Source organism: Bubalus bubalis, chromosome 17, assembly GCF_019923935.1.
Source record: "Bubalus bubalis isolate 160015118507 breed Murrah chromosome 17, NDDB_SH_1, whole genome shotgun sequence".
NCBI classification, from domain to species: domain Eukaryota; kingdom Metazoa; phylum Chordata; class Mammalia; order Artiodactyla; family Bovidae; genus Bubalus; species Bubalus bubalis.
The window spans coordinates 66,551,317-66,562,121 of NC_059173.1; the positions used below are offsets into that span (position 1 = coordinate 66,551,317).

At 42.9% G+C, this 10,805-nt stretch overlaps 1 non-coding gene across 1 annotated transcript; it reads right to left on the reverse strand.

The window, feature by feature from the left end:
* Nucleotides 1–10,494: 10,494 nt before the first annotated feature.
* Nucleotides 10,495–10,600, reverse strand: LOC112580047. Its single transcript, XR_003104402.2, has one exon. It is a non-coding gene; the product is annotated as a U6 spliceosomal RNA (small nuclear RNA).
* Nucleotides 10,601–10,805: the final 205 nt, after the last annotated feature.

Here is a 10,805-nt window from a genome sequence, read left to right on the forward strand (position 1 = left end):
CTTTAATTTGGTGTCTGTATAAGACAATAGGTGTTCACTAAACTTATTGTGTAAGTCAAGTCATTATGCAGTACATTTCAAACTTATATAATTCTGTATGTAAATTATATCTCAATTAAACTGTAAGAAAAATTGTACTGTGAGAAAAACATGTCTCTAAAAATATAATTTTTAGTAATTATGTAAAAAGTTCATGGATATGTTTTCATCCTCTACAGCACAACTTTTAAGATACTACCTCTTGTTGAGTTTTGGTGTAGTATCAAAGAAGAATACCCATAATTACATGGAAAGGTTATTGAAATAGTCTTTTCTTTTCCAACTACATATCTCTGTGAGGTTAAATTTTCTTTGTATACATCAACCAAAATAGTTATCACAACAGATAAGACAATCCAGCTGTCTTGTTAACCTGGACATGAAGGAGAGTTATAAAAATGTGATATAATGGCACTCTTATTACTGTCTTTTCATTTTCTTTTGGAAGGTAAAATTATTTTTCATTAAAATATGTTCTTTATATTAACCTATAGTGGGTTTGTTACTGTTATTTTTTAGTTTAGCTCTTTTTTAGTGGGTTAATAAATGAATAGTGTTTAAATCTCTATTTTAATTCCTATCATGACAGACATTGATAGATATAATCCACATAAACAAAGCCTCTTTGAGATCTGTGGTAAGCTGAATCATAGCTCCCTAAACTTGTCAACATCCTTAGATGGTTATTAGACATGGTGATCATTTCATAATGCATGTAAATGCTGACTCATTATGCTCTACAACTGAAACTAATGTAATATTGTGCGCCCAGTATACTTAAAGTAAGAAAATAAGAGAGTGGGACGGGTTGCAAGAGTAGCATTGACATACATACGCTGCCCTGTGTAAGACTGACGGCTAGTGGGAAGCTGCTGTGCACCAGGGAGCTTAGCCTGGTGCTCTGCAATGGCCTGGATGGTGAGACAGGCGGGTGGCGGTGGGAGGGAGGTTCCAGAGGGAGGAGACATATGTATAATATAGCTGATTCATGCTGTACAGGAGAAACCAGCACAACATTGGAAAGCAAGAATCCTCCAAGTAAAAAATGTTTTAAAGTCTGCAAAAAAGAAAATACAATGTAAAAACTTATTCACATCCTAATTCTTAGAACCCACAAACATTACTTTATATGACAAAGAGAACGTTACAAATGTGATTAAATCAAGGACCTTGCAATAATTTCTATTGTCCTAATTAGCTGGATAAGGCTGATGTAATCATGTAGATCCTTATGAAAGAGAGTTGCTCAGAGGAAGCACTAGGAGATGATGACAAAGTGGAGATTTTCCCTCGCATTTTCCATGTGAGGAAGGGGTCATGAGTCAAGGAATATAAGTGGTTTCAAGAAACTGCAAGAAACAAGGAAACAGACTCTCCTCAGAGCCTTTAGAAGGCATCAGCGCTGTTGACTCTTTAACCCGGTAAGACCAATTTTGGGTTTCCAACCTTCAAAACTGTAAGGTAATAAAATTTCAGGGTCTTATACCACTAAATTTGTGGTAATTTGTTACAGCAGAAATAAGGAAATGGAGTCCTCAGTAATTTTTAAGTGTTGTCCTGAGACCAAAGTTTGAGAACCACTACCCTAAGGCCTGAATATTCATTGGAAGGACTGATGGTGAAGCTGAAACTCCAATACTTTGGCCACTTAATGTAAAGAACTGACTCATGGAAAAGACCCTGATGCTTGGAAAGATTGAAGGCAGGAGGAGAAGGGGATGACAGAGGATGAGGCAACTCACTGGAATAAAAGCCTGGGCAGTGTGGAGTAGCTGAACACTTCCCCAGGTCCAGAAGGGTCTTCATGTGAGACCAAACCCATATAACCTTCAGTTCAGGGCAGTCTCTCAGTTGTGTCTGACTCTCTGTAATCCCATGGACTGCAGCACACCAGCCTTCCCTGTCCATCACCAACTCCCAGAGCTTGCTCAAACTCATGTCCTTCAAGTTGGTGATGCCATCCAACCATTTCATCTTCTATCATCCCCTTTTCCTCCTGCCTTCAATCTTTCCCAGCATCAGGGTCTTTTCCAATGAGTCAGTTCTTTGCAACAGGTAGCCAAAATATTGGAGCTTCAGCATCAGCCCTTCCAATGAATATTCAGGACTGATTTCCTTTAGGATGGACTGGTTGGATCTCCTTGCAGTCCAAGGGACTCTCAAGAGTCTTCTCCAACACCACAGTTCAAAAGCATCAATTCTTCAGCGCTCAGCCTTCTTCACAGTCCAACTCTCAGATCCATACATGACTACTGGAAAAACCAAAGCTTTGACTAGATGGAACTTTGTTGCTAAAGTAATGTCTCTGTTTTTTAATATGCTGTCTAGGTTGGTCATAGCTTTTTTTCCAAGGAATAAGTCTTTTAATTTCATGGCTGTAGTCACCATCTTCAGTGATTTTGGAGCCCAAGAAAATAAAGTCTGTCACTGTTTCCATTGTTTCCCCATCTATTTGGCATGAAGTGATGGGGCCAGATGACATGATCTTCATTATTTGAATGTTGAGTTCTAAGCCAGCTCTTTCACTCTTCTATTTCACTTTCATCAAGAGGCTCTTTAGTTCCTCTTCACTTTCTGCCATAAGGGTGGTGTCATCTGCATATCAGAGGTTATATTTCTCCCTGCAATCTTGATTCCAGCTTGTGCTTCATCCAGTCCAGCATTTCGCATTTAAATTAAATAAGCGAAGTGACAGTGTACAGCCTTGATGTATTCCTTTTCCTGTTTGGAACCAGTCTGTTGTTCCATGTCCAGTTCTAACTGTTGCTTCTTGACCTGTATACAGATTTCTCAGGAGGCAGATAAGGTGATCTGGTATTCTCACCTCTTGAAGAATTTTCCACAGTTTGTTGTGACCCACACAGTCAAAGGTTTTAGCATAGTCAATGAAGCAGAAGTACTTGTTTTTCTGGAATTCTCTTGCTTTTTCTATGATCCAACAGATGTTGGCAATTTGATCTCTGGTTCTTCTGCCTTTTCTAAATCCAGCTAGAACATCTGGAAGTTCTTGGTTCATGAACTGTTGAATACCAGGCTTGGAGATTTTTGATAACCTTGGGCTCCTTCAGAACTGGGAACAGAAGAATGTGCTTCATAATTATATGCAGATAAAGGAATTAGTAAGTCAATGGGTTCCTTACTCTTTGTCACTTAAACCTAATATGATTTATGAAGTTCCTGCTCAATGCCAAACACTGTGAGGCCATTCAGCACCATCGCCTCTATCACACATAACTGCATTGCAAGGCAGGTCCAGAAGGATCAAGGAACTGACCTGAGGCACACAGCTATTAGGTTGGTGCAAATGTAATTGTGGTTTTGGATGATGAATTTTAAATCATAACTAGGCTTAAACACATCTTTAGTAATCAGATAGGAACCATTACAGTCAACACATTTTTGCCAATGAAAAATAAATTTGTTTATTCCTGTAGCATAAAAATCTGTGCCTCAGGATTCAATGAAACATTGGAAAGCATTTTCTGCCCCATGCTGGTTGTGGAAGCATTTTCCTGGCAAAAAGTTGTGATGCTTGAAGAAGTGGTAGTCAGTTGACAAGAGGTCAAGTTAATACGGTGGATGAGGCAAGACCTCACTCATCCCACTGGGCTTTTGAAGCATTGCTCGTGGGACATGCGGTCAGGCGTTGTAGTTCAGTCCTTTCTGTTGACCGATGCTGGCTGCAGGCGTTGCAGTTTTTGGTGCATCTCATCAATCTGCAAAGCATACTTCTCAGATGTAATGGTTTCTCCAGGATTCAGAAAACGCTAGTTGATCAGACTGACAGCAGACCACCAAACAGTGATCATGACATTTTTTTTGGTGTATATGTGGCTTTAGGAAGTGCTTTGGAGTTTCTTATCAGTCCAACCAATGAGCTGGTCATTGCCTGTTGTCATAGAAAATCTACTTTTCATCATATGTCACAATCTGATCAAGAAATGATTCATTCTTGTTGCATAGAATGAGAAGATGACATTTCAAAATGACGATTTTTTTTTTGATTTGCAGTCAGCTTATGAGGCACCCACTTATCAAGCTTTTTCACCGTTCTAATTTGCTTCAAATGCCAAATGACCATAGAATGTCATCGCTGAGTTCTTAAGCAACTTCTTGATCAGTTCTGATGACGCTCTCAGCTGGTCTTTGCCAACCTCTGATGGCCAGCCACTATGCCCCTCATCTTCAGGGCTCTTGTCTCCTCTGCAAGACTTTTTGGACCGCCACTGCACTGTGCACTTGTTAGCAGTTCCTGGGCCAAATGTACTGTTGTCTCCACTGCTCTATGACCCGTTTTGAACTCAAATTAAAAAATCCCTTGAATTTGTTTTCTGTCTAACATCATTTCCATAGTCTAAAATAAATGTCAAATGCACAGGAAGTAATAAGTCATTAGTGAAAAAAAACATAAACTGAGAAATAAACTTTAAAATGATGTATCATAAAACCACATTTATTTAAGAATGTATTCCAGTATTAAATGGCCAAGTTCAACAAGGCAAAGCCACAATACTTTTGCACCAACCTAATAGTAGGTGGCAGAGTCATGTTTTGAGTCTGTATCAGTCTGGCCTCAAACCCATGTCCTTTCTTCCATGGGTTTGGACGAAATTCCTCAATGTCAAATAGGCAGTAACCTACAGGTGGTATTTATGTATTCCATCACCACTATTTTTTTCCGGCCCCCAAGTAAGGATGAATCTAGCCATCAGATAAGATTTGGTCAATAGTGCTGGGTGGGGATGGGTAGATGCAAAGGTGAACGGGGAGTTAACATTTCTCTACACTTACTGTGATCATCAGTGTTTTCATTTCTCCGGGCATTATGTTTTCTGCGTTGGCAAAAAACTCTAAGGCAATTGATCCATAAAGCGACTAGTGTTCACGTGGATGCGTTTCTTTCCCTCAGATTTTAAATGAAAGGAAGAGATAAGTTCATAGTAAGGAAACAATGGCTCAGTTGCTTGTGTCTCTGTGACAAGCATTATCTAATACAATTTACCAGAAATTGTTATCATTATCACTTGTCTTCTGGCCGCAGAATACTTCAGAATAGAGTGTTACCATGGTGCCTCTGATCCTGAGCAATTTTTCCATGTGTTCTGTTTCATTGGTAAATATTTTCTTGCTTTGTCCTTAACCTAAAATAAAACAGCAGAGGACTGACCTTTGGCAGTTTCTCTACTGTTGGGTGGCTGATAAGTTCATTAAGCTTCCTATTAATTAACTTTAATAATCAGCTTTGATATGGCCCTACCCAATGGTTATTACCTTGGCTACAGACTGTTAACTCAGCCTGTCAATCGGAAAACGTACCCACACTGCCAAGGGGCAACTTGACCCTGTTGGGAAGGAAATAGAGAACCTCTCCAACTGCCTTTGTCTTAGGGACAGCAGAGCTCCAGAAACAGAGGGATGCTGTGTGTCCAACCTCTTCACGTCCAAACTTATGGCCTTCTTAAGGTATGTCTGTTTTTAATGAACCATGGGCAGACTGAGTCATCTTGTCTTAATTTAAGTCATATTCCAAAAGACAGATCTGATTTTTTAAAAAATTTGACAGATTTCAGAGATCTTTTTTTTTTTTTCTTTTAAAGGAACCATTCCTTTTTCAGAAAGAAGGATTCATGAGAGCCGTGAGTGGTAAATCAGTGTCTGTGCTAGAATCGCCTTTCAAGGAAAATGTTTGCAACCCCACACTCACTGGGGTCGCTCACATCCAGAGACTCTGACCTCCCTGTGAGGGCGCAGGCAGAACCAGCCCACAAGTAATGAGCATGGGCTTGAAAGCAGCACGGAGTTCTCTCCAGCCACAATGCCTCGCTAATAAGTTTTAGAGCTGCTGGACGTCACATGCAGGGGAGATGATACTTGTCAGCTAATTTGGCTTTTAATACGCAAACACCCTGACTGCTCTGAGGTTTTTCTGTAGCCAAATTGTCTCACCTGTTAAATCTGTAATGTATTTAGGAAGTTTCATTTTACATGTTTAGAAAGATGGCCTTGAAGACTGCTTGAGCAGGAGAGCCATGGAGGAGCATCCAGGAGCCAGGGGCTAACCCTGAGGCTGTGTGCCGGGGGGTGGGGAGGTCGTGTGCCAATGGCCAGGGAGCCAGATCCCCTCCCTCAGAGGACTGGATGAATTTCTGTTCAGGGCTTCAGAATTAAAAAAAAAAAAAAAAAAATCCAAAATGCTGATATTTTTAGTTCCCACTCATTCCTTGACTATGAATACGAATGTGATTGAAATTTCCACCAGTCTTCAAAGCAGACTTACCTTTAAAGCAAATGCCAAGGGTTTGAAAACTCACTCAAGATGGAATAATATTCATAAAAACAGGGAAGGCCTTAAAACACAAAAACCTTCGTGCTTCAGCAGAGTTGGATTAAGGTCCCATGGTCCCCCTGCTTGTGACCTTGGGACCCCAGGGCTCAGCTCCCTTCTGGGTAATTGGAGCGGTTGTAAAACCCACGTGGCCCTCCAGGAGATGACCTCCAGGGATGTGCTGTGGGGGATTCAGGCATATTCTTGTCATCTTTCAGCACTAGGGACTGGAGGAGGCAGGGACAGAGAAGGGCAGGAAGATGGGGGGAAAGGAGGAGAAAAACTCAGAGGATGAAAAAAGAAAAACCAAAACATGACTGCAGAGCAAAGCCTTGCCAATGGAGTGCTAAATAGGAAGGGTGGCTCAGAGCCCTTTTGGCTTTTATACGCCCGTCATTTCCAGAACAGCTGAGTACCAACATTGGGCAGCCAAGTCAAGACACACCCTGCAAACTTTCATTACCTCAGCCCTTCTGAAGAAGTCACTCAAGAGCTCATCTTTAATGCCTGAGAAGCCAGCTAGGGACTTCTGGTCAATGCCATTTGAAAAAAAAAGAAAATCGGAGGGTGGGGGAGATTATAAATAATGAATCTCACCAACATCAGATACAGTACTTTTCTTTTTTGAGTTACAGACAGGAGAAATTATCATATTACATATATTTAGGAATATAGATGATGCTAGTGGTAAAGACCCCACCTGCCAATGCAGGAGACACTAGGGACCTGGGTATGATCCCTGGGTCGAGAAGATCCCCTGGAGGAGGAAATGGCAACCCACTGCAGTATTATTGCCTGGGGAAGCCCATGGACAGAGGAGCCTGGTCGGCTGCAGTCCATAGCATCACAAAGAGTCAGACACGACTGAGAGATTTCACTCCAGAATCTGGAGCATATGAAAAAGTTGCAAACATCATCCAAAAGAACCCCTCCTAAAAAATGTAATAAATGGTCTAGGGTTTCTCATACTCTTTTCATCTCTTTATTTTTCTCTGTCCTTCCAGAACCACACAACGAAATCCCAAGCTGGGATCAGATCTGCTGCCAACATGACTGGTTCCTACATCTGGTTTGCATAAACTGTCGACATCCCGCAGTGTGGGGGCCACTGTGATGTGTAATTTACAGCCTTGCACGTCAACTGGACAGTTGTTGGCACTTTGCGGTCCCTCCCCTAAGCCTTGGTCTCCATTACTGCCAGATTCCGCCCTGATTTTCAGCCCTCCCCAGGCTTCTCGGGTCCCGTCCTCCTCCTCCACCCAGTCCATGGTTTACCTGCTACCCAGGTAGCCAGGGGAGAACCCAGGGAAGAAGCCTCAGTCTTGGTGCCTTTGTCTCTCTTCACCACATCTAGTCTGCAAGGCCCTCTCTGAATCTGTCACCGTCCCCGCAGATAAAGTCTGAAGTCAGGTCCCTGTCACCTCTGGCTGCTGCTGCTGCTAAGTCGCTTCAGTCGTGTCCGACTCTGTGAGACCCCATAGAGAGTAGCCCGGCAGGCTCCTCTGTCCCTGGGATTCTCCAGGCAAGAACACTGGAGTGGGGTGCCATTGCCTTCTCCAGTCACCTCCGGCTAGATGACTGCGAAAGTAACGGCTGTGAACTGTTGTCTCACCCTCTCCTCTGGTCACTGTCTGGTCACCTCCAGGCCTTGTCTCACGGCCTTTGTTCACCTTTTCAGTGAGTCACCACCAGAGCCATTAGCCTCCCCCACCCCCGGCCTCACCTCTCTTCCTTGGCGCGTCTGGTGCCTGCCCCAGAGTCCCGCACGGATGCACTTCCCATGGGACCTAGAAAGGTAGACTCTTGGCCAGTGAGGGGTAAAAGCCCCAAAACGCACACTCCCCCTTACCCAGGGGCTGCCACCTTAAGATCCCTGTGTTCATTTCTTGTTCTTCGTCTCCATTTCTGCCACATCCCTATTGTGGGATCTCGTGCCAAAGGAAAACATCTATAGTCTGCACCCACAAGGGAGGTGCCCTCTGCCGGCTTGGCACATGGATGGTGTGGGGTGGGGAGGTGGCCCCAGGGGGTGGGGTTCATGTGCAGTTAAGTTTGATTGAATGAACAAATGGAATATCCTTAGGCATCTGGATTTCTTAATACAGAAAAAAAGCTCTAAGCCACATGCTTTAATCCATGATATACTCCCTGGCTCATCCATATTTTAGGCTAGTTAATTCCCACATGACAAGGATGTTACACACCTCACGGAGCTGGTTACTTAGCTGGTGCGTATTGGAGTATTTTATGGCAATTTTGCAAGAGCAAAGATGACTTAAAGGAGAAGAAAACCCGAGTATCTTGTGAATCGACCTCAGCACTAGCTGTTCGCTCTCAAAGGCGAGCAGAGTAAGATGAATTAGAAAGCGTCCCTGCCTTCCATTCGCCTCTTTCACTATGAGGGGGCAATCTCTAGACTAATGAAACGCTAACTGCATCTGCGACATGGATCCAGAACAGCAGGGAGACACACTGGGCCGAGTGGAGTTACTGGATTTCTCCTGGCGACATCGATTACATTTCTAGCTGTGATTAACCCTTCCGCCTCCCTCTCACCAGCATCCCTCATCACCTCCAGAGATGAACTCAGCTCTTATCACCAGCCTTGCTTTCTGAGTCACCACTCGTTTTTCCCACCTGGGGTCTAACTAGACGGCTTGACAAAAGATGAAGTAATTTATAGATACATTAGACCTTATCACCCTGGCTTTGGTCTTCCCTTCTGGTCTCAAGTGAGGCTGACTTTTCAGATTGGCTAGAAATGTAGTGCTTTTTCTTCCCTTTTGCAATGTCTAGTGTCTCTCTCTTATTCCCTCTCCATTTGGGGACATGTTCTCTCTCCCACGTATGCCTGTGTTTGGAACTTCTTTGGAGCCTTGCCTTTGCAGGATGCTTGCCAGCAGCACATACATTGAGGAAAAGCGTTTTCTTTTTCAAGCTTTTTTTCTGTCCTGGTTTGCATCTAGGTGAAGGCAGGTTGGATACCAAGCTGTGCCTTGGTACATGTATGTACTTTTTTAAAAATGAAAATAGCTTTATATTCTGAGCAGTGTTTTAAAAGTATGTCCCTCGATTTTCTGATACTCCCCCCATCCTACAGGGTGCTGGTCCTCTCTCTGGAGTGTGGTTGGTCTGTACTCACTAGTGACTCACTTCTAGTGAATAGAAAGTGGTAGAAGTGATGCCTTCTGTCCAGTGTGACCCCTGAGACTAGGACATAAAAGGCAGGAGGCTTAGCCTTGCTTTCTCTCTTGGATCACTGGCTGGCATTGGGTTTGGGGGTGGATAGGACAGCCTCTCTCAAAACTGACCCTCCAGCCTCAGTCAAGCCTTCAGCTGACTGCAGCCCCAGGCAGCATTTCGGTTGAAATCTCAAGAGAGCCTCTAGTCCAGAGCCTCCCAGTTTGGCTGCTCCCATGTTCCTGACTCACAGTAACTGTGTGAGATAATAAATGTTGGTTGTTTTAAGCTGCTAAACTCTTTTAAGTGTAGCAATAGATAAATAATGCACTCTGCCTTCACGTTATTTCCTGTGGAGGCTAGAGGTGCTAAGACAATGTCTCTTTGTCACATCAGAGTGACTAAGGCTACTAAAACCATGACCAAGGACAGGAGTTATTTAGGAATTCTTAGTTTGAGAAATTCAGTTCAAAGATGTATAACAGAATTGCATTTTAAAAATTTATACTCTCTTTTCCCAAAGAAGGCACAGTAATTCCAAGAAAAATAAATGCACAGAGCCATAAGTACAAATATGAAATAGAAAATCAGGACCAAACCAAGGGAACGGTAATTATAAGCATAGAAAGAAAGTGAAGTCGCTCAGTCGTGTCTGACTCTTTGCGACCCCATGGATTGTAGCCCACCAGGCTCCTCTGTCCATGGGATTCTCCAGGCAAGAACACTGGAGTGGGTTGCCATTTCCTTCTCCAGGGGATCTTCCCAACCCAGGGATCAAACCTGGGTCTCCTGCATTGCAGGCAGACGCTTTATCCTCAGAGCCACCAGGGAAGGGTTATAAGCATAAGGACCAACATAATTGCCACAGTTGAATCTTAACCATGATCTGAGCTTCTTGGTAGTCATGTGAAAGGGGGAACTTAGTAAGTTCTGTAGTTTTGTTTTTTTTTTTTAATATGGAACACTTCATTAATTTTTGTGTCAGCCTTGTGCAGGGTCCATGCTAATCTTCTCTGTATCATTCCAGTGTAGTTTTTTTTATTGGAAAGGAAACAAAGCTTTTCCTAGAATCAAAATTTAAAACAAAGTTCTCATGTACACTTAAATATGAATGCTGAACTAGGTAGAGGATAAGACTCCCAGTCCTTCAGAGATATTGTGTTAGCTAAATTCATTTAGCTGTTACTTGTGTTCTTTAGTAAAAGAGGGAGGCAAGAGTCAGAGCTCAGAGCAATGGTGAATTATAGAAAATAAAAGGAAT